This window comes from Lissotriton vulgaris, chromosome 6, assembly GCF_964263255.1.
Source record: "Lissotriton vulgaris chromosome 6, aLisVul1.2, whole genome shotgun sequence".
Classification (NCBI taxonomy): Eukaryota; Metazoa; Chordata; class Amphibia; order Caudata; family Salamandridae; genus Lissotriton; species Lissotriton vulgaris.
In genome coordinates, this window is record NC_141694.1 from 1,210,906,105 (window position 1) to 1,210,930,659 (window position 24,555).

Genomic DNA, 24,555 nt, shown 5'->3' on the forward strand with positions numbered 1-24,555 from the left:
CTGTCCGGAGCCCACTCCTCGCCGCACCGTCCGTGTGGGCCTGAGGAGGTGACTCTGTTCATTGAGGGGGACCTTGTCAAGGCGGAGTGAAATGTGCAAGGACTCAGTGTCCCAGGAACCCCCTCATGCATACACACCTGGGTTGACTCCATCACCCGGCCCCGCCCTCCCGCACCCGCGACCTTGAAAAGACCTGTTGAACATTTGACCAGTGGGAACCTGCCTTTGAGGAGTCTGTTTTTTTGCAATCCCACCGTTGCTGTATTTCTGCCTATCCGGAGCCCACTCCTCGCCGCACCCGCTGCGCGGGTGCCGCTTCATCCGTGTGGGCCTGAGGAGGTGACTCTGTTCATTGAGGGGGAGCTTGTCAAGGCGGAGTGAACTGTGCAAGGACTCAGTGTCCCAGGAGCCCCCTCACGCATACACACCTGGGCTGACTCCATCACCCGGCCCCGCCCTCCCGCACCCGCGACCTTGAAAAGACCTGTTGAACATTTGACCAGTGGGAACCTGCCTTTGAGGAGTCTGTTTTTTTGCAATCCCACAGTTGCTGGATTTCTGCCTGTCCGGAGCCCACTCCTCGCCGCACCCGCTGCGCGGGTGCCGCATCGTCCGTGTGGGCCTGAGGAGGTGACTCTGTTCATTGAGGGGGAGCTTGTCAAGGCGGAGTGAACTGTGCAAGGACTCAGTGTCCCAGGAGCCCCCTCACGCATACACACCTGGGCTGACTCCATCGCCCAGCCCCGCCCTCCCGCACCCGCAACCTTGAAAAGACCTGTTGAACATTTGACCAGTGGGAACCTGCCTTTGAGGAGTCTGTTTTTTTGCAATCCCACCGTTGCTGTATTTCTGCCTGTCCGGAGCCCACTCCTCTCCGCACCCGCTGCCCTAGTGCTGCATCATCCGTGTGGGCCTGAGGAGGTGACTCTGTTCATTGAGGGGGAGCTTGTCAAGGCGGAGTGAACTGTGCAAGGACTCAGTGTCCCAGGAGCCCCCTCACGCATACACACCTGGGCTGACTCCATCACCCGGTCCGCCCTCCCGCACCCGCGACCTTGAAAAGACCTGTTGAACATTTGACCAGTGGGAACCTGCCTTTGAGGAGTCTGTTTTTTTTTAATCCCACCGTTGCTGTATTTCTGCCTGTCCGAAGCCCACTCCTCGCCGCACCCGCTGCGCGGGTGCCGCATCATCCGTGTGGGCCTGAGGAGGTGACTCTGTTCATTGAGGGGGAGCTTGTCAAGGCATAGTGAACTGTGCAAGGACTCAGTGTCCCAGGAGCCCCCTCACGCATACACACCTGGGCTGACTCCATCACCCGGCCCTGCCCTCCCACACCCGCGACCTTGAAAAGACCTGTTGAACATTTGACCAGTGGGAACCTGCCTTTGAGGAGTCTATTTTTTTTTTAATCCCACCGTTGCTGTATTTCTGCCTGTCCGGAGCCCACTCCTCGCCGAACCCGCTGCGCGGGTGCCGCATCATCCGTGTGGGCCTGAGGAGGTGACTCTGTTCATTGAGGGGGAGCTTGTCAAGGCGGAGTGAACTGTGCAAGGACTCAGTGTCCCAGGAGCCCCCGCACGCATACACACCTGGGCTGACTCCATTGCCCGGCCCCGCCCTCCCGCACCCGCAACCTTGAAAAGACCTGTTGAACATTTGACCAGTGGGAACCTGCCTTTGAGGAGTCTGTTTTTTTGCAATCCCACCGTTGCTGGATTTCTGCCTGTCCGGAGCCCACTCCTCGCCGCACCGTCCGTGTGGGCCTGAGGAGGTGACTCTGTTCATTGAGGGGGAGCTTGTCAAGGCGGAGTGAACTGTGCAAGGACTCAGTGTCCCAGGAGCCCCCGCACGCATACACACCTGGGCTGACTCCATTGCCCGGCCCCGCCCTCCCGCACCTGCAACCTTGAAAAGACCTATTGAACATTTGACCAGTGGGAACCTGCCTTTGAGGAGTCTGTTATTTTTGCAATCCCACCGTTGCTGTATTTCTGCCTGTCCGGAGCCCACTCCTCGCCGCACCCGCTGCGTGGGTGCCGCATCGTCCGTGTGGGCCTGAGGAGGTGACTCTGTTCATTGAGGGGGGGCTTGTCAAGGTGGAGTGAACTGTGCAAGGACTCAGTGTCCCAGGAGCCTCCTCACGCATACACACCTGGGCTGACTCCATCGCCCGGCCCCGCCCTCCCGCACCCGCGACCTTGAAAAGACCTGTTGAACATTTGACCAGTGGGAACCTGCCTTTGAGGAGTTTGTTTTTTTGCAATCCCACCGTTGCTGTATTTCTGCCTGTCCGGAGCCCACTCCTCGCCGCACCCGCTGCGCGGGTGCCGCATCATCTGTGTGGGCCTGAGGAGGTGACTCTGTTCATTGAGGGGGAGCTTGTCAAGGCGGAGTGAACTGTGCAAGGACTCAGTGTCCCAGGAGCCCCCTCACGCATACACACCTGGGCTGACTCCATCGGCCGGCCCGCCCTCCTGCACCCGCAACCTTGAAAAGACCTGTTGAACATTTCACCAGTGGGAACCTGCCTTTGAGGAGTCTGTTTTTTTGCAATCCCACGTTGCTGTATTTCTGCCTATCCGGAGCCCACTCCTCGCCGCACCCGTTGCGCGGGTGCCGCATCGTCCGTGTGGGCCTGAGGAGGTGACTCTGTTCATTGAGGGGGAGCTTGTCAAGGTGGAGTGAACTGTGCCAGGACTCAGTGTACCAGGAGCCCCCGCACGCATACACACCTGGGCTGACTCCATCGCCCGGCCGGCCCTCCCGCACCCGCAACCTTGAAAAGACCTGTTGAACATTTGACCAGTGGGAACCTGCCTTTGAGGAGTCTGTTTTTTTGCAATCCCACCGTTGCTGTATTTCTGCCTGTCCGGATCCCACTCCTCGCCGCACCCGCTGCGCGGGTGCCTCATCGTCCGTGTGGGCCTGAGGAGGTGACTCTGTTCATTGAGAGGGAGCTTGTCAAGGCGGAGTGAACTGTGCCAGGACTCAGTGTCCCAGGAGCCCCCGCACGCATACACACCTGGGCTGACTCCATCGCCCGGCCCCGCCCTCCCGCACCCGCAACCTTGAAAAGACCTGTTGAACATTTGACCAGTGGGAACCTGCCTTTGAGGAGTCTGTTTTTTTGCAATCCCACAGTTGCTGGATTTCTGCCTGTCCGGGGCCCACTCCTCGCCGCACCCGCTGCGCGGGTGCCGCATCGTCTGTGTGGGCCTGAGGAGGTGACTCTATTCATTGAGGGGGAGCTTGTCAAGGCGGAGTAAACTGTGCAAGGACTCAGTGTCCCAGGAGCCCCCTCACGCATACACACCTGGGCTGACTCCATCGCCCGGCCCCGCCCTCCCGCACCCGCAACCTTGAAAAGACCTGTTGAACATTTGACCAGTGGGAACCTGCCTTTGAGGAGTCTGTTTTTTTGCAATCCCACCGTTGCTGTATTTCTGCCTGTCCGGAGCCCACTCCTCGCCGCACCCGTTGCGCGGGTGCCGCATCGTCCGTGTGGGCCTGAGGAGGTGACTCTGTTCATTGAGGGGGAGCTTGTCAAGGTGGAGTGAACTGTGCCAGGACTCAGTGTACCAGGAGCCCCCGCACGCATACACACCTGGGCTGACTCCATTGCCCGGCCCCGCCCTCCCGCACCCGCAACCTTGAAAAGACCTGTTGAACATTTGACCAGTGGGAACCTGCCTTTGAGGAGTCTGTTTTTTTGCAATCCCACCGTTGCTGTATTTCTGCCTGTCCGGAGCCCACTCCTCGCCGCACCGTCCGTGTGGGCCTGAGGAGGTGACTCTGTTCATTGAGGGGGAGCTTGTCAAGGCGGAGTGAACTGTGCAAGGACTCAGTGTCCCAGGAGCCCCCGCACGCATACACACCTGGGCTGACTCCATTGCCCGGCCCCGCCCTCCCGCACCTGCAACCTTGAAAAGACCTATTGAACATTTGACCAGTGGGAACCTGCCTTTGAGGAGTCTGTTATTTTTGCAATCCCACCGTTGCTGTATTTCTGCCTGTCCGGAGCCCACTCCTCGCCGCACCCGCTGCGTGGGTGCCGCATCGTCCGTGTGGGCCTGAGGAGGTGACTCTGTTCATTGAGGGGGGGCTTGTCAAGGCGGAGTGAACTGTGCAAGGACTCAGTGTCCCAGGAGCCTCCTCACGCATACACACCTGGGCTGACTCCATCGCCCGGCCCCGCCCTCCCGCACCCGCGACCTTGAAAAGACCTGTTGAACATTTGACCAGTGGGAACCTGCCTTTGAGGAGTTTGTTTTTTTGCAATCCCACCGTTGCTGTATTTCTGCCTGTCCGGAGCCCACTCCTCGCCGCACCCGCTGCGCGGGTGCCGCATCATCTGTGTGGGCCTGAGGAGGTGACTCTGTTCATTGAGGGGGAGCTTGTCAAGGCGGAGTGAACTGTGCAAGGACTCAGTGTCCCAGGAGCCCCCTCACGCATACACACCTGGGCTGACTCCATCGGCCGGCCCGCCCTCCTGCACCCGCAACCTTGAAAAGACCTGTTGAACATTTCACCAGTGGGAACCTGCCTTTGAGGAGTCTGTTTTTTTGCAATCCCACGTTGCTGTATTTCTGCCTATCCGGAGCCCACTCCTCGCCGCACCCGTTGCGCGGGTGCCGCATCGTCCGTGTGGGCCTGAGGAGGTGACTCTGTTCATTGAGGGGGAGCTTGTCAAGGTGGAGTGAACTGTGCCAGGACTCAGTGTACCAGGAGCCCCCGCACGCATACACACCTGGGCTGACTCCATCGCCCGGCCGGCCCTCCCGCACCCGCAACCTTGAAAAGACCTGTTGAACATTTGACCAGTGGGAACCTGCCTTTGAGGAGTCTGTTTTTTTGCAATCCCACCGTTGCTGTATTTCTGCCTGTCCGGATCCCACTCCTCGCCGCACCCGCTGCGCGGGTGCCTCATCGTCCGTGTGGGCCTGAGGAGGTGACTCTGTTCATTGAGAGGGAGCTTGTCAAGGCGGAGTGAACTGTGCCAGGACTCAGTGTCCCAGGAGCCCCCGCACGCATACACACCTGGGCTGACTCCATCGCCCGGCCCCGCCCTCCCGCACCCGCAACCTTGAAAAGACCTGTTGAACATTTGACCAGTGGGAACCTGCCTTTGAGGAGTCTGTTTTTTTGCAATCCCACAGTTGCTGGATTTCTGCCTGTCCGGGGCCCACTCCTCGCCGCACCCGCTGCGCGGGTGCCGCATCGTCTGTGTGGGCCTGAGGAGGTGACTCTATTCATTGAGGGGGAGCTTGTCAAGGCGGAGTAAACTGTGCAAGGACTCAGTGTCCCAGGAGCCCCCTCACGCATACACACCTGGGCTGACTCCATCGCCCGGCCCCGCCCTCCCGCACCCGCAACCTTGAAAAGACCTGTTGAACATTTGACCAGTGGGAACCTGCCTTTGAGGAGTCTGTTTTTTTGCAATCCCACCGTTGCTGTATTTCTGCCTGTCCGGAGCCCACTCCTCGCCGAACCCGTTGCGCGGGTGCCGCATCGTCCGTGTGGGCCTGAGGAGGTGACTCTGTTCATTGAGGGGGAGCTTGTCAAGGTGGAGTGAACTGTGCCAGGACTCAGTGTACCAGGAGCCCCCGCACGCATACACACCTGGGCTGACTCCATCGCCCGGCCGGCCCTCCCGCACCCGCAACCTTGAAAAGACCTGTTGAACATTTGACCAGTGGGAACCTGCCTTTGAGGAGTCTATTTTTTTTTTAATCCCACCGTTGCTGTATTTCTGCCTGTCCGGAGCCCACTCCTCGCCGAACCCGCTGCGCGGGTGCCGCATCATCCGTGTGGGCCTGAGGAGGTGACTCTGTTCATTGAGGGGGAGCTTGTCAAGGCGGAGTGAACTGTGCAAGGACTCAGTGTCCCAGGAGCCCCCGCACGCATACACACCTGGGCTGACTCCATTGCCCGGCCCCGCCCTCCCGCACCCGCAACCTTGAAAAGACCTGTTGAACATTTGACCAGTGGGAACCTGCCTTTGAGGAGTCTGTTTTTTTGCAATCCCACCGTTGCTGGATTTCTGCCTGTCCGGAGCCCACTCCTCGCCGCACCGTCCGTGTGGGCCTGAGGAGGTGACTCTGTTCATTGAGGGGGAGCTTGTCAAGGCGGAGTGAACTGTGCAAGGACTCAGTGTCCCAGGAGCCCCCGCACGCATACACACCTGGGCTGACTCCATTGCCCGGCCCCGCCCTCCCGCACCTGCAACCTTGAAAAGACCTATTGAACATTTGACCAGTGGGAACCTGCCTTTGAGGAGTCTGTTATTTTTGCAATCCCACCGTTGCTGTATTTCTGCCTGTCCGGAGCCCACTCCTCGCCGCACCCGCTGCGTGGGTGCCGCATCGTCCGTGTGGGCCTGAGGAGGTGACTCTGTTCATTGAGGGGGGGCTTGTCAAGGCGGAGTGAACTGTGCAAGGACTCAGTGTCCCAGGAGCCTCCTCACGCATACACACCTGGGCTGACTCCATCGCCCGGCCCCGCCCTCCCGCACCCGCGACCTTGAAAAGACCTGTTGAACATTTGACCAGTGGGAACCTGCCTTTGAGGAGTTTGTTTTTTTGCAATCCCACCGTTGCTGTATTTCTGCCTGTCCGGAGCCCACTCCTCGCCGCACCCGCTGCGCGGGTGCCGCATCATCTGTGTGGGCCTGAGGAGGTGACTCTGTTCATTGAGGGGGAGCTTGTCAAGGCGGAGTGAACTGTGCAAGGACTCAGTGTCCCAGGAGCCCCCTCACGCATACACACCTGGGCTGACTCCATCGGCCGGCCCGCCCTCCTGCACCCGCAACCTTGAAAAGACCTGTTGAACATTTCACCAGTGGGAACCTGCCTTTGAGGAGTCTGTTTTTTTGCAATCCCACGTTGCTGTATTTCTGCCTATCCGGAGCCCACTCCTCGCCGCACCCGTTGCGCGGGTGCCGCATCGTCCGTGTGGGCCTGAGGAGGTGACTCTGTTCATTGAGGGGGAGCTTGTCAAGGTGGAGTGAACTGTGCCAGGACTCAGTGTACCAGGAGCCCCCGCACGCATACACACCTGGGCTGACTCCATCGCCCGGCCGGCCCTCCCGCACCCGCAACCTTGAAAAGACCTGTTGAACATTTGACCAGTGGGAACCTGCCTTTGAGGAGTCTGTTTTTTTGCAATCCCACCGTTGCTGTATTTCTGCCTGTCCGGATCCCACTCCTCGCCGCACCCGCTGCGCGGGTGCCTCATCGTCCGTGTGGGCCTGAGGAGGTGACTCTGTTCATTGAGAGGGAGCTTGTCAAGGCGGAGTGAACTGTGCCAGGACTCAGTGTCCCAGGAGCCCCCGCACGCATACACACCTGGGCTGACTCCATCGCCCGGCCCCGCCCTCCCGCACCCGCAACCTTGAAAAGACCTGTTGAACATTTGACCAGTGGGAACCTGCCTTTGAGGAGTCTGTTTTTTTGCAATCCCACAGTTGCTGGATTTCTGCCTGTCCGGGGCCCACTCCTCGCCGCACCCGCTGCGCGGGTGCCGCATCGTCTGTGTGGGCCTGAGGAGGTGACTCTATTCATTGAGGGGGAGCTTGTCAAGGCGGAGTGAACTGTGCAAGGACTCAGTGTCCCAGGAGCCCCCTCACGCATACACACCTGGGCTGACTCCATCACCCGGCCCGCCCTCCCACACCCGCAACCTTGAAAAGACCTGTTGAACATTTGACCAGTGGGAACCTGCCTTTGAGGAGTCTGTTTTTTTTTAATCCCACCGTTGCTGTATTACTGCCTGTCCGGAGCCCAGTCCTTGCCGCACCCGCTGCGCGGGTGCCGCATCATCCGTGTGGGCCTGAGGAGGTGACTCTGTTCATTGAGGGGGAGCTTGTCAAGGCGGAGTGAACTGTGCAAGGACTCAGTGTCCCCGGAGCCCCCTCACGCATACACACCTGGGCTGACTCCATCACCCGGCCCGCCCTCCCGCACCCGCGACCTTGAAAAGACCTGTTGAACATTTGACCAGTGGGAACCTGCCTTTGAGGAGTCTGTTTTTTTGCAATCCCACAGTTGCTGGATTTCTGCCTGTCCGGAGCCCACTCCTCGCCGCACCCGCTGCGCGGGTGCCGCATCGTCCGTGTGGGCCTGAGGAGGTGACTCTGTTCATTGAGGGGGAGCTTGTCAAGGCGGAGTGAACTGTGCAAGGACTCAGTGTCCCAGGAGCCCCCTCACGCATACACACCTGGGCTGACTCCATCGCCCAGCCCCGCCCTCCCGCACCCGCAACCTTGAAAAGACCTGTTGAACATTTGACCAGTGGGAACCTGCCTTTGAGGAGTCTGTTTTTTTGCAATCCCACCGTTGCTGTATTTCTGCCTGTCCGGAGCCCACTCCTCTCCGCACCCGCTGCCCTAGTGCTGCATCATCCGTGTGGGCCTGAGGAGGTGACTCTGTTCATTGAGGGGGAGCTTGTCAAGGCGGAGTGAACTGTGCAAGGACTCAGTGTCCCAGGAGCCCCCTCACGCATACACACCTGGGCTGACTCCATCACCCGGCCCGCCCTCCCGCACCCGCGACCTTGAAAAGACCTGTTGAACATTTGACCAGTGGGAACCTGCCTTTGAGGAGTCTGTTTTTTTTTAATCCCACCGTTGCTGTATTTCTGCCTCTCCGAAGCCCACTCCTCGCCGCACCCGCTGCGCGGGTGCCGCATCATCCGTGTGGGCCTGAGGAGGTGACTCTGTTCATTGAGGGGGAGCTTGTCAAGGCGGAGTGAACTGTGCAAGGACTCAGTGTCCCAGGAGCCCCCGCACGCATACACACCTGGCCTGACTCCATTGCCCGGCCCCGCCCTCCCGCACCCGCAACCTTGAAAAGACCTGTTGAACATCTGACCAGTGGGAACCTGCCTTTGAGGAGTCTGTTTTTTTGCAATCCCACCGTTGCTGGATTTCTGCCTGTCCGGAGCCCACTCCTCGCCGCACCGTCCGTGTGGGCCTGAGGAGGTGACTCTGTTCATGGAGGGGGAGCTTGTCAAGGCGGAGTGAACTGTGCAAGGACTCAGTGTCCCAGGAGCCCCCTCATGCATACACACCTGGGCTGACTCCATCACCCGGCCCCCCCCTCCCGCACCCGTGACCTTGAAAAGACCTGTTGAACATTTGACCAGTGGGAACCTGCCTTTGAGGAGTCTGTTTTTTTGCAATCCCACCGTTGCTGTATTTCTGCCTGTTCGGAGCCCACTCCTCGCCGCACCCGCTGCGCGGGTGCCGCATCATCCGTGTGGGCCTGAGGAGGTGACTCTGTTCATTGAGGGGGAGCTTGTCAAGGCGGAGTGAACTGTGCAAGGACTCAGTGTCCCAGGAGCCCCCTCACGCATACACACCTGGGCTGACTCCATCACCCGGCCCCGCCCTCCCGCACCCGCGACCTTGAAAAGACCTGTTGAACATTTGACCAGTGGGAACCTGCCTTTGAGGAGTCTGTTTTTTTGCAATCCCACAGTTGCTGGATTTCTGCCTTTCCGGAGCCCACTCCTCGCCGCACCCGCTGCGCGTGTGCCGCATCGTCTGTGTGTGCCTGAGGAGGTGACTCTGTTCATTGAGGGGGAGCTTGTCAAGGCGGAGTGAACTGTGCAAGGACTCAGTGTCCTAGGAGCCCCCTCACGCATACACACCTGGGCTGACTCCATCGCCCGGCCCCGCACTCCCGCACCCGCAACCTTGAAAAGACCTGTTGAACATTTGACCAGTGGGAACCTACCTTTGAGGAGTCTGTTTTTTTGCAATCCCACCGTTGCTGTATTTCTGCCTGTCCGGAGCCCACTCCTCGCCGCACCCGCTGCGCGGGTGCCGCATCATCCGTGTGGGCCTGAGGAGGTGACTCTGTTCATTGAGGGGGAGCTTGTCAAGGCGTAGTGAACTGTGCAAGGTCTCAGTGTCCCAGGAGCCCCCTCACGCATACACACCTGGGCTGACTCCATCACCCGGCCCCGCCCTCCCGCACCCGCGACCTTGAAAAGACCTGTTGAACATTTGACCAGTGGGAACCTGCCTTTGAGGAGTCTATTTTTTTTTAATCCCACCGTTGCTGTATTTCTGCCTGTCCGGAGCCCACTCCTCGCCGCACCCGCTGCGCGGGTGCCGCATCATCCGTGTGGGCCTGAGGAGGTGACTCTGTTCATTGAGGGGGAGCTTGTCAAGGCGGAGTGAACTGTGCAAGGACTCAGTGTCCCAGGAGCCCCCGCACGCATACACACCTGGGCTGACTCCATTGCCCGGCCCCGCCCTCCCGCACCCGCAACCTTGAAAAGACCTGTTGAATATTTGACCAGTGGGAACCTGCCTTTGAGGAGTCTGTTTTTTTGCAATCCCACCGTTGCTGTATTTCTGCCTGTCCGGAGCCCACTCCTCGCCGCACCGTCCGTGTGGGCCTGAGGAGGTAACTCTGTTCATTGAGGGGGAGCTTGTCAAGGCGGAGTGAACTGTGCAAGGACTCAGTGTCCCAGGAGCCCCCTCATGCATACACACCTGGGCTGACTCCATCACCCGGCCCGCCCTCCCGCACCCGCGACCTTGAAAAGACCTGTTGAACATTTGACCAGTGGGAACCTGCCTTTGAGGAGTCAGTTTTTTTGCAATCCCACCGTTGCTGTATTTCTGCCTGTCCGGAGCCCACTCCTCGCCGCACCCGCTGCGCGGGTGCCGCATCATCCGTGTGGGCCTGAGGAGGTGACTCTGTTCATTGAGGGGGAGCTTGTCAAGGCCGAGTGAACTGTGCAAGGACTCAGTGTCCCAGGAGCCCCCCCACGCATACACACCTGGGCTGACTCCATCACCCGGCCCCGCCCTCCCACACCCGCGACCTTGAAAAGAGCTGTTGAACATTTGACCAGTGGGAACCTGCCTTTGAGGAGTCTATTTTTTTTTTAATCCCACCGTTGCTGTATTTCTGCCTGTCCGGAGCCCACTCCTCGCCGCACCCGCTGCGCGGGTGCCGCATCATCCGTGTGGGCCTGAGGAGGTGACTCTGTTCATTGAGGGGGAGCTTGTCAAGGCGGAGTGAACTGTACAAGGACTCAGTGTCCCAGGAGCCCCCGCACGCATACACACCTGGGCTGACTCCATTGCCCGGCCCCGCCCTCCTGCACCCGCAACCTTGAAAAGACCTGTTGAACATTTGACCAGTGGGAACCTGCCTTTGAGGAGTCTGTTTTTTTGCAATCCCACCGTTGCTGGATTTCTGCCTGTCCGGAGCCCACTCCTCGCCGCACCGTCCGTGTGGGCCTGAGGAGGTGACTCTGTTCATTGAGGGGGGGCTTGTCAAGGCGGAGTGAACTGTGCAAGGACTCAGTGTCCCAGGAGCCTCCTCACGCATACACACCTGGGCTGACTCCATCGCCCGGCCCCGCCCTCCCGCACCCGCGACCTTGAAAAGACCTGTTGAACATTTGACCAGTGGGAACCTGCCTTTGAGGAGTTTGTTTTTTTGCAATCCCACCGTTGCTGTATTTCTGCCTGTCCGGAGCCCACTCCTCGCCGCACCCGCTGCGCGGGTGCCGCATCATCTGTGTGGGCCTGAGGAGGTGACTCTGTTCATTGAGGGGGAGCTTGTCAAGGCAGAGTGAACTGTGCAAGGACTCAGTGTCCCAGAAGCCCCCTCACGCATACACACCTGGGCTGACTCCATCACCCGGCCCGCCCTCCCGCACCCGCGACCTTGAAAAGACCTGTTGAACATTTGACCAGTGGGAACCTGCCTTTGAGGAGTCTGTTTTTTTGCAATCCCACCGTTGCTGTATTTCTGCCTGTCCGGAGCCCACTCCTCTCCGCACCAGCTGCCCTAGTGCTGCATCATCCGTGTGGGCCTGAGGAGGTGACTCTGTTCATTGAGGGGGAGCTTGTCAAGGCAGAGTGAACTGTGCAAGGACTCAGTGTCCCAGGAGCCCCCTCACGCATACACACCTGGGCTGACTCCATCACCCGGCCCGCCCTCCCGCACCCGCGACCTTGAAAAGACCTGTTGAACATTTGACCAGTGGGAACCTGCCTTTGAGGAGTCTGTTTTTTTTTTATCCCACCGTTGCTGTATTTCTGCCTGTCCGAAGCCCACTCCTCGCCGCACCCGCTGCGCGGGTGCCGCATCATCCGTGTGGGCCTGAGGAGGTGACTCGGTTCATTGAGGGGGAGCTTGTCAAGGCGGAGTGAACTGTGCAAGGACTCAGTGTCCCAGGAGCCCCCGCACGCATACACACCTGGCCTGACTCCATTGCCCGGCCCCGCCCTCCCGCACCCGCGACCTTGAAAAGACCTGTTGAACATTTGACCAGTGGGAACCTGCCTTTGAGGAGTCTGTTTTTTTGCAATCCCACAGTTGCTGGATTTCTGCCTGTCCGGAGCCCACTCCTCGCCGCACCCGCTGCGCGGGTGCCGCATCGTCCGTGTGGGCCTGAGGAGGTGACTCTGTTCATTGAGGGGGAGCTTGTCAAGGCGGAGTGAACTGTGCAAGGACTCAGTGTCCCAGGAGCCCCCTCACGCATACACACCTGGGCTGACTCCATCGCCCGGCCCCGCCCTCCCGCACCCGCAACCTTGAAAAGACCTATTGAACATTTGACCAGTGGGAACCTGCCTTTGAGGAGTCTGTTTTTTTGCAATCCCACCGTTGCTGTATTTCTGCCTGTCCGGAGCCCACTCCTCTCCGCACCCGCTGCCCTAGTGCTGCATCATCCGTGTGGGCCTGAGGAGGTGACTCTGTTCATTGAGGGGGAGCTTGTCAAGGCGGAGTGAACTGTGCAAGGACTCAGTGTCCAAGGAGCCCCCTCACGCATACACACCTGGGCTGACTCCATCACCCGGCCCACCCTCCCGCACCCGCGACCTTGAAAAGACCTGTTGAACATTTGACCAGTGGGAACCTGCCTTTGAGGAGTCTGTTTTTTTTTAATCCCACCGTTGCTGTATTTATGCCTGTCCGAAGCCCACTCCTCGCCGCACCCGCTGCGCGGGTGCCGCATCATCCGTGTGGGCCTGAGGAGGTGACTCTGTTCATTGAGGGGGAGCTTGTCAAGGCGGAGTGAACTGTGCAAGGACTCAGTGTCCCAGGAGCCCCCGCACGCATACACACCTGGCCTGACTCCATTGCCCGGCCCCGCCCTCCCGCACCCGCAACCTTGAAAAGACCTGTTGAACATTTGACCAGTGGGAACCTGCCTTTGAGGAGTCTGTTTTTTTGCAATCCCACCGTTGCTGGATTTCTGCCTGTCCGGAGCCCACTCCTCGCCGCACCGTCCGTGTGGGCCTGAGGAGGTGACTCTGTTCATTGAGGGGGAGCTTGTCAAGGCGGAGTGAACTGTGCAAGGACTCAGTGTCCCAGGAGCCCCCTCATGCATACACACCTGGGCTGACTCCATCACCCGGCCCCCCCCTCCCGCACCCGCGACCTTGAAAAGACCTGTTGAACATTTGACCAGTGGGAACCTGCCTTTGAGGAGTCTGTTTTTTTGCAATCCCACCGTTGCTGTATTTCTGCCTGTTCGGAGCCCACTCCTCGCCGCACCCGCTGCGCGGGTGCCGCATCATCCGTGTGGGCTTGAGGAGGTGACTCTGTTCATTGAGGGGGAGCTTGTCAAGGCGGAGTGAACTGTGCAAGGACTCAGTGTCCCAGGAGCCCCCTCACGCATACACACCTGGGCTGACTCCATCACCCGGCCCCGCCCTCCCGCACCCGCGACCTTGAAAAGACCTGTTGAACATTTGACCAGTGGGAATCTGCCTTTGAGGAGTCTGTTTTTTTGCAATCCCACCGTTGCTGTATTTCTGCCTGTCCGGAGCCCACTCCTCGCCGCACCCGCTGCGCGGGTGCCGCATCATCCGTGTGGGCCTGAGGAGGTGACTCTGTTCATTGAGGGGGAGCTTGTCAAGGCGGAGTGAACTGTGCAAGGACTCAGTGTCCAAGGAGCCCCCTCACGCATACACACCTGGGCTGACTCCATCACCCGGCCCACCCTCCCGCACCCGCGACCTTGAAAAGACCTGTTGAACATTTGACCAGTGGGAACCTGCCTTTGAGGAGTCTGTTTTTTTTTAATCCCACCGTTGCTGTATTTATGCCTGTCCGAAGCCCACTCCTCGCCGCACCCGCTGCGCGGGTGCCGCATCATCCGTGTGGGCCTGAGGAGGTGACTCTGTTCATTGAGGGGGAGCTTGTCAAGGCGGAGTGAACTGTGCAAGGACTCAGTGTCCCAGGAGCCCCCGCACGCATACACACCTGGCCTGACTCCATTGCCCGGCCCCGCCCTCCCGCACCCGCGACCTTGAAAAGACCTGTTGAACATTTGACCAGTGGGAACCTGCCTTTGAGGAGTCTGTTTTTTTGCAATCCCACAGTTGCTGGATTTCTGCCTGTCCGGAGCCCACTCCTCGCCGCACCCGCTGCGCGGGTGCCGCATCGTCCGTGTGGGCCTGAGGAGGTGACTCTGTTCATTGAGGGGGAGCTTGTCAAGGCGGAGTGAACTGTGCAAGGACTCAGTGTCCCAGGAGCCCCCTCACGCATACACACCTGGGCTGACTCCATCGCCCGGCCCCGCCCTCCCGCACCCGCAACCTTGAAAAGACCTATTGAACATTTGACCAGTGGGAACCTGCCTTTGAGGAGTCTGTTTTTTTGCAATCCCACCGTTGCTGTATTTCTGCCTGTCCGGAGCCCACTCCTCTCCGCACCCGCTGCCCTAGTGCTGCATCATCCGTGTGGGCCTGAGGAGGTGACTCTGTTCATTGAGGGGGAGCTTGTCAAGGCGGAGTGAACTGTGCAAGGACTCAGTGTCCAAGGAGCCCCCTCACGCATACACACCTGGGCTGACTCCATCACCCGGCCCACCCTCCCGCACCCGCGACCTTGAAAAGACCTGTTGAACATTTGACCAGTGGGAACCTGCCTTTGAGGAGTCTGTTTTTTTTTAATCCCACCGTTGCTGTATTTATGCCTGTCCGAAGCCCACTCCTCGCCGCACCCGCTGCGCGGGTGCCGCATCATCCGTGTGGGCCTGAGGAGGTGACTCTGTTCATTGAGGGGGAGCTTGTCAAGGCGGAGTGAACTGTGCAAGGACTCAGTGTCCCAGGAGCCCCCGCACGCATACACACCTGGCCTGACTCCATTGCCCGGCCCCGCCCTCCCGCACCCGCAACCTTGAAAAGACCTGTTGAACATTTGACCAGTGGGAACCTGCCTTTGAGGAGTCTGTTTTTTTGCAATCCCACCGTTGCTGGATTTCTGCCTGTCCGGAGCCCACTCCTCGCCGCACCGTCCGTGTGGGCCTGAGGAGGTGACTCTGTTCATTGAGGGGGAGCTTGTCAAGGCGGAGTGAACTGTGCAAGGACTCAGTGTCCCAGGAGCCCCCTCATGCATACACACCTGGGCTGACTCCATCACCCGGCCCCCCCCTCCCGCACCCGCGACCTTGAAAAGACCTGTTGAACATTTGACCAGTGGGAACCTGCCTTTGAGGAGTCTGTTTTTTTGCAATCCCACCGTTGCTGTATTTCTGCCTGTTCGGAGCCCACTCCTCGCCGCACCCGCTGCGCGGGTGCCGCATCATCCGTGTGGGCTTGAGGAGGTGACTCTGTTCATTGAGGGGGAGCTTGTCAAGGCGGAGTGAACTGTGCAAGGACTCAGTGTCCCAGGAGCCCCCTCACGCATACACACCTGGGCTGACTCCATCACCCGGCCCCGCCCTCCCGCACCCGCGACCTTGAAAAGACCTGTTGAACATTTGACCAGTGGGAATCTGCCTTTGAGGAGTCTGTTTTTTTGCAATCCCACCGTTGCTGTATTTCTGCCTGTCCGGAGCCCACTCCTCGCCGCACCCGCTGCGCGGGTGCCGCATCATCCGTGTGGGCCTGAGGAGGTGACTCTGTTCATTGAGGGGGAGCTTGTCAAGGCGTAGTGAACTGTGCAAGGACTCAGTGTCCCAGGAGCCCCCTCACGCATACACACCTGGGCTGACTCCATCACCCGGCCCCGCCCTCCCACACCCGCGACCTTGAAAAGACCTGTTGAACATTTGACCAGTGGGAACCTGCCTTTGAGGAGTCTATTTTTTTTTTAATCCCACCGTTGCTGTATTTCTGCCTGTCCGGAGCCCACTCCTCGCCGCACCCGCTGCGCGGGTGCCGCATCATCCGTGTGGGCCTGAGGAGGTGACTCTGTTCATTGAGGGGGAGCTTGTCAAGGCGGAGTGAACTGTGCAAGGACTCAGTGTCCCAGGAGCCCCCGCACGCATACACACCTGGGCTGACTCCATTGCCCGGCCCCGCCCTCCCGCAACCTTGAAAAGACCTGTTGAACATTTGACCAGTGGGAACCTGCCTTTGAGGAGTCTGTTTTTTTTCAATCCCACCGTTGCTGGATTTCTGCCTGTCCGGAGCCCACTCCTCGCCGCACCGTCCGTGTGGGCCTGAGGAGGTGACTGTTCATTGAGGGGGAGCTTGTCAAGGCGGAGTGAACTGTGCAAGGACACAGTGTCCCAGGAGCCCCCGCATGCATACACACCTGGGCTGACTCCATTGCCCGGCCCCCCCCTCCCGCACCTGCAACCTTGAAAAGACCTATTGAACATTTGACCAGTGGGAACCTGCCTTTGAGGAGTCTGTTATTTTTGCAATCCCACCGTTGCTGTATTTCTGCCTGTCCGGAGCCCACTCCTCGCCGCACCCGCTGCGTGGGTGCCGCATCGTCCGTGTGGGCCTGAGGAGGTGACTCTGTTCATTGAGGGGGGGCTTGTCAAGGCGGAGTGAACTGTGCAAGGACTCAGTGTCCCAGGAGCCTCCTCACGCATACACACCTGGGCTGACTCCATCGCCCGGCCCCGCCCTCCCGCACCCGCGACCTTGAAAAGACCTGTTGAACATTTGACCAGTGGGAACCTGCCTTTGAGGAGTTTGTTTTTTTGCAATCCCACCGTTGCTGTATTTCTGCCTGTCCGGAGCCCACTCCTCGCCGCACCCGCTGCGCGGGTGCCGCATCATCTGTGTGGGCCTGAGGAGGTGACTCTGTTCATTGAGGGGGAGCTTGTCAAGGCGGAGTGAACTGTGCAAGGACTCAGTGTCCCAGGAGCCCCCTCACGCATACACACCAGGGCTGACTCCATCGGCCGGCCCGCCCTCCTGCACCCGCAACCTTGAAAAGACCTGTTGAACATTTCACCAGTGGGAACCTGCCTTTGAGGAGTCTGTTTTTTTGCAATCCCACGTTGCTGTATTTCTGCCTATCCGGAGCCCACTCCTCGCCGCACCCGTTGCGCGGGTGCCGCATCGTCCGTGTGGGCCTGAGGAGGTGACTCTGTTCATTGAGGGGGAGCTTGTCAAGGTGGAGTGAACTGTGCCAGGACTCAGTGTACCAGGAGCCCCCGCACGCATACACACCTGGGCTGACTCCATCGCCCGGCCGGCCCTCCCGCACCCGCAACCTTGAAAAGACCTGTTGAACATTTGACCAGTGGGAACCTGCCTTTGAGGAGTCTGTTTTTTTGCAATCCCACCGTTGCTGTATTTCTGCCTGTCCGGATCCCACTCCTCGCCGCACCCGCTGCGCGGGTGCCTCATCGTCCGTGTGGGCCTGAGGAGGTGACTCTGTTCATTGAGGGGGAACTTGTCAAGGCGGAGTGAACTGTGCCAGGACTCAGTGTCCCAGGAGCCCCCGCACGCATACACACCTGGGCTGACTCCATCGCCCGGCCCCGCCCTCCCGCACCCGCAACCTTGAAAAGACCTGTTGAACATTTGACCAGTGGGAACCTGCCTTTGAAGAGTCTGTTTTTTTGCAATCCCACAGTTGCTGGATTTCTGCCTGTCCGGAGCCCACTCCTCGCCGCACCCGCTGCGCGGGTGCCGCATCGTCTGTGTGGGCCTGAGGAGGTGACTCTATTCATTGAGGGGGAGCTTGTCAAGGCGGAGTAAACTGTGCAAGGACTCAGTGTCCCAGGAGCCCCCTCACGCATACACACCTGGGCTGACTCCATCGCCCGGCCCCGCCCTCCCGCACCCGCAACCTTTAAAAGACCTGTTGAACATTTGACCAGTGGGAACCTGCCTTTGAGGAGTCTGTTTTTTTGCAATCCCACCGTTGCTGTATTTCTGCCTGTCCGGAGCCCACTCCTCGCCGCACCCGCTGCGCGAGTGCCGCATCATTCGTGTGGGCCTGAGGAGGTGACTCTGTTCATTGAGGGGGAGCTTGTCAAGGCGGAGTGAACTGTGCAAGGACTCAGTGTCCCAGGAGCCCCCTCACGCATACACACCTGGGCTGACTCCATCACCCGGCCCGCCCTCCCGCACCCGCAACCTTGAAAAGACCTGTTGAACATTTGACCAGTGGGAACCTGCCTTTGAGGAGTCTGTTTTTTTTTAATCCCACCGTTGCTGTATTTCTGCCTGTCCGGAGCCCACTCCTTGCCGCACCCGCTGCGCGGGTGCCGCATCATCCGTGTGGGCCTGAGGAGGTGACTCTGTTCATTGAGGGGGAGCTTGTCAAGGCGGAGTGAACTGTGCAAGGACTCAGTGTCCCAGGAGCCCCCGCACGCATACATACCGGGGCTGACTCCATTGCCCCGCCCCGCCCTCCCGCACCCGCAACCTTGAAAAGACCTGTTGAACATTTGACCAGTGGGAACCTGCCTTTGAGGAGTCTGTTTTTTTGCAACCGCACCGTTGCTGGATTTCTGCCTGTCCGGAGCCCACTCCTCGCCGCACCGTCCGTGTGGGCCTGAGGAGGTGACTCTGTTCATTGAGGGGGACCTTGTCAAGGCGGAGTGAACTGTGCAAGGACTCAGTGTCCCAGGAACCCCCTCATGCATACACACCTGGGTTGACTCCATCACCCGGCCCCGCCCTCCCGCACCCGCGACCTTGAAAAGACCTGTTGAACATTTGACCAGTGGGAACCTGCCTTTGAGGAGTCTGTTTTTTTGCAATCCCACCGTTGCTGTATTTCTGCCTGTCCGGAGCCCACTCCTCGCCGCACCCGCTGCGCGGGTGCCGCATCATCCGTGTGGGCCTGAAGAGGTGACTCTGTTCATTGAGGGGGAGCTTGTCAAGGCGGAGTGAACTGTGCAAGGACTCAGTGTCCCAGGAGCCCCCTCACGCATACACACCTGGGCTGACTCCATCACCCGGCCCCGCCCTCCCGCACCCGCGACCTTGAAAAGACCTGTTGAACATTTGACCAGTGGGAACCTGCCTTTGAGGAGTCTGTTTTTTTGCAATCCCACAGTTGCTGGATTTCTGCCTGTCCGGAGCCCACTCCTCGCCGCACCCGCTGCGCGGGTGCCGCATCGTCCGTGTGGGCCTGAGGAGGTGACTCTGTTCATTGAGGGGGAGCTTGTCAAGGCGGAGTGAACTGTGCAAGGACTCAGTGTCCCAGGAGCCCCCTCACGCATACACACCTGGGCTGACTCCATCGCCCAGCCCCGCCCTCCCGCACCCGCAACCTTGAAAAGACCTGTTGAACATTTGACCAGTGGGAACCTGCCTTTGAGGAGTCTGTTTTTTTGCAATCCCACCGTTGCTGTATTTCTGCCTGTCCGGAGCCCACTCCTCTCCGCACCCGCTGCCCTAGTGCTGCATCATCCGTGTGGGCCTGAGGAGGTGACTCTGTTCATTGAGGGGGAGCTTGTCAAGGCGGAGTGAACTGTGCAAGGACTCAGTGTCCCAGGAGCCCCCTCACGCATACACACCTGGGCTGACTCCATCACCCGGCCCGCCCTCCCGCACCCGCGACCTTGAAAAGACCTGTTGAACATTTGACCAGTGGGAACCTGCCTTTGAGGAGTCTGTTTTTTTTTAATCCCACCGTTGCTGTATTTCTGCCTGTCCGAAGCCCACTCCTCGCCGCACCCGCTGCGCGGGTGCCGCATCATCCGTGTGGGCCTGAGGAGGTGACTCTGTTCATTGAGGGGGAGCTTGTCAAGGCGGAGTGAACTCTGCAAGGACTCAGTGTCCCAGGAGCCCCCGCACGCATACACACCTGGCCTGACTCCATTGCCCGGCCCCGCCCTCCCGCACCCGCAACCTTGAAAAGACCTGTTGAACATTTGACCAGTGGGAACCTGCCTTTGAGGAGTCTGTTTTTTTGCAATCCCACCGTTGCTGGATTTCTGCCTGTCCGGAGCCCACTCCTCGCCGCACCGTCCGTGTGGGCCTGAGGAGGTGACTCTGTTCATTGAGGGGGAGCTTGTCAAGGCGGAGTGAACTGTGCAAGGACTCAGTGTCCCAGGAGCCCCCTCATGCATACACACCTGGGCTGACTCCATCCCCCGGCCCCCCCCTCCCGCACCCGCGACCTTGAAAAGACCTGTTGAACATTTGACCAGTGGGAACCTGCCTTTGAGGAGTCTGTTTTTTTGCAATCCCACCGTTGCTGTATTTCTGCCTGTTCGGAGCCCACTCCTCGCCGCACCCGCTGCGCGGGTGCCGCATCATCCGTGTGCGCCTGAGGAGGTGACTCTGTTCATTGAGGGGGAGCTTGTCAAGGCGGAGTGAACTGTGCAAGGACTCAGTGTCCCAGGAGCCCCCTCACGCATACACACCTGGGCTGACTCCATCACCCGGCCCCGCCCTCCCGCACCCGCGACCTTGAAAAGACCTGTTGAACATTTGACCAGTGGGAACCTGCCTTTGAGGAGTCTGTTTTTTTGCAATCCCACAGTTGCTGGATTTCTGCCTGTCCGGAGCCCACTCCTCGCCGCACCCGCTGCGCGTGTGCCGCATCGTCCGTGTGTGCCTGAGGAGGTGACTCTGTTCATTGAGGGGGAGCTTGTCAAGGCGGAGTGAACTGTGCAAGGACTCAGTGTCCTAGGAGCCCCCTCACGCATACACACCTGGGCTGACTCCATCGCCCGGCCCCGCACTCCCGCACCCGCAACCTTGAAAAGACCTGTTGAACATTTGACCAGTGGGAACCTGCCTTTGAGGAGTCTGTTTTTTTGCATTCCCACCGTTGCTGTATTTCTGCCTGTCCGGAGCCCACTCCTCGCCGCACCCGCTGCGCGGGTGCCGCATCTTCCGTGTGGGCCTGAGGAGGTGACTCTGTTCATTGAGGGGGAGCTTGTCAAGGCGTAGTGAACTGTGCAAGGACTCAGTGTCCCAGGAGCCCCCTCACGCATACACACCTGGGCTGACTCCATCACCCGGCCCCGCCCTCCCGCACCCGCGACCTTGAAAAGACCTGTTGAACATTTGACCAGTGGGAACCTGCCTTTGAGGAGTCTATTTTTTTTTAATCCCACCGTTGCTGTATTTCTGCCTGTCCGGAGCCCACTCCTCGCCGCACCCGCTGCGCGGGTGCCGCATCATCCGTGTGGGCCTGAGGAGGTGACTCTGTTCATTGAGGGGGAGCTTGTCAAGGCGGAGTGAACTGTGCAAGGACTCAGTGTCCCAGGAGCCCCCGCACGCATACACACCTGGGCTGACTCCATTGCCCGGCCCCGCCCTCCCGCACCCGCAACCTTGAAAAGACCTGTTGAACATTTGACCAGTGGGAACCTGCCTTTGAGGAGTCTGTTTTTTTGCAATCCCACCGTTGCTGTATTTCTGCCTGTCCGGAGCCCACTCCTCGCCGCACCCGCTGCGCGGGTGCCGCATCTTCCGTGTGGGCCTGAGGAGGTGACTCTGTTCATTGAGGGGGAGCTTGTCAAGGCGTAGTGAACTGTGCAAGGACTCAGTGTCCCAGGAGCCCCCTCACGCATACACACCTGGGCTGACTCCATCACCCGGCCCCGCCCTCCCGCACCCGCGACCTTGAAAAGACCTGTTGAACATTTGACCAGTGGGAACCTGCCTTTGAGGAGTCTATTTTTTTTTAATCCCACCGTTGCTGTATTTCTGCCTGTCCGGAGCCCACTCCTCGCCGCACCCGCTGCGCGGGTGCCGCATCATCCGTGTGGGCCTGAGGAGGTGACTCTGTTCATTGAGGGGGAGCTTGTCAAGGCGGAGTGAACTGTGCAAGGACTCAGTGTCCCAGGAGCCCCCGCACGCATACACACCTGGGCTGACTCCATCACCCGACCCGCCCTCCCGCACCCGCGACCTTGAAAAGACCTGTTGAACATTTGACCAGTGGGAACCTGCCTTTGAGGAGTCAGTTTTTTTGCAATCCCACCGTTGCTGTATTTCTGCCTTTCCGGAGCCCACTCCTCGCCGCACCCGCTGCGCGGGTGCCGCATCATCCGTGTGGGCCTGAGGAGGTGACTCTGTTCATTGAGGGGGAGCTTGTCAAGGCCGAGTGAACTGTGCAAGGACTCAGTGTCCCAGGAGCCCCCTCACGCATACACACCTGGGCTGAATCCATCACCCGGCCCCGCCCTCCCGCATCCGCCACCTTGAAAAGACCTGTTGAACATTTGACCAGTGGGAACCTGCCTTTGAGGAGTCTGTTTGTTTTTTAATCCCACCGTTGCTGTATTTCTGCCTGTCCGGAGACCACTCCTCGCCGCACCCGCTGCGCGGGTGCCGCATCATCCGTGTGGGCCTGAGGAGGTGACTCTGTTCATTGAGGGGGAGCTTGTCAAGGCGGAGTGAACTGTGCAAGGACTCAGTGTCCCAGGAGCCCCCGCACGCATACACACCTGGGCTGACTCCATTGCCCGGCCCCGCCCTCCCGCACCCGCAACCTTGAAAAGACCTGTTGAACATTTGCCCAGTGGGTACCTGCCTTTGAGGAGTCCGTTTTTTTGCAATCCCACCGTTGCTGGATTTCTGCCTGTCCGGAGCCCACTCCTCGCCGCACCGTCAGTGTGGGCCTGAGGAGGTGACTCTGTTCATTGAGGGGGAGCTTGTCAAGGCGGAGTGAACTGTGCAAGGACTCAGTGTCCCAGGAGCCCCCTCATGCATACACACCTTGGCTGACTCCATCGCCCGGCCCCGCCCTCCCGCACCCGCGACCTTGAAAAGACCTGTTGAACATTTGACCAGTGGAAACCTGCCTTTGAGGAGTCTGTGTTTTTGCAATCCCACCGTTGCTGTATTTCTGCCTGTCCGGAGCCCACTCCTCGCCGCACCCCCTGCGCGGGTGCCGCATCATCCGTGTGGGCCTGAGGAGGTGACTCTGTTCATTGAGGGGGAGCTTGTCAAGGCGGAGTGAACTGTGCAAGGACTCAGTGTCCCAGGAGCCCCCGCACGCATACACACCTGGGCTGACTTCATTGCCCGGCCCCGCCCTCCCGCACCCGCAACCTTGAAAAGACCTATTGAACATTTGACCAGTGGGAAGCTGCCTTTGAGGAGTCTGTTTTTTTGCAATCCCACCGTTGCTGTATTTCTGCCTGTCCGGATCCCACTCCTCGCAGCACCCACTGCGCGGGTGCCGCATCGTCCGTGTGGGCCTGAGGAGGTGAATCTGTTCATTGAGGGGGGGCTTGTCAAGGCGGAGTGAACTGTGCAAGGACTTAGTGTCCCAGGAGCCCCCTCACGCATACACACCTGGGCTGACTCCATCACCCGGCCCCGCCCTCCCGCACCCGCGACCTTGAAAAGACCTGTTGAACATTTGACCAGTGGGAACCTGCCTTTGAGGAGTTTGTTTTTTTGCAATCCCACCGTTGCTGTATTTCTGCCTGTCCGGAGCCCACTCCTCGCCGCACCCGCTGCGCGGGTGCCGCATCGTCCGTTTGGGCCTGAGGAGGTGACTCTGTTCATTGAAGGGGAGCTTGTCAAGGCGGAGTGAACTGTGCAAGGACTCAGTGTCCCAGGAGCCCCCTCACGCATACACACCTGGGCTGACTCCATCGCCCGGCCCGCCCTCCTGCACCCGCAACCTTGAAAAGACCTGTTGAACATTTCACCAGTGGGAACCTGCCTTTGAGGAGTCTGTTTTTTTGCAATCCCACGTTGCTGTATTTCTGCCTATCCGGAGCCCACTCCTCGCCGCACCCGCTGCGCGGGTGCCGCATCATCCGTGTGGGCCTGAGGAGGTGACTCTGTTCATTGAGGGGGAGCTTGTCAAGGTGGAGTGAACTCTGCCAGGACTCAGTGTACCAGGAGCCCCCGCACGCATACACACCTGGGCTGACTCCATCGCCCTGCCCGCCCTCCCGCACCCGCAACCTTGAAAAGACCTGTTGAACATTTGACCAGTGGGAACCTGCCTTCGAGGAGTCTGTTTTTTTGCAATCCCACCGTTGCTGGATTTCTGCCTGTCCGGAGCCCAGTCCTCGCCGCACCCGCTGCACGGGTGCTGCATCGTCCATGTGGGCCTGAGGAGGTGACTCTGTTCATTGAGGGGGAGCTTGTCAAGGCGGAGTAAACTGTGCAAGGACTCAGTGTCCCAGGAGCCCCCTCACGCATACACACCTGGGCTGACTCCATCGCCCAGCCCCGCCCTCCCGCACCCGCAACATTGAAAAGACCTGTTGAACATTTGACCAGTTGGAACTTGCCTTTGAGGAGTCTGTTTTTTTGCAATCCCACCGTTGCTGTATTTCTGCCTGTCCGGAGCCCACTCCTCGCCGCACCCGCTGCGCGGGTGCCGCATCGTCCGTGTGGGCCTGAGGAGGTGACTCTGTTCATTGAGAGGGAGCTTGTCAAGGCGGAGT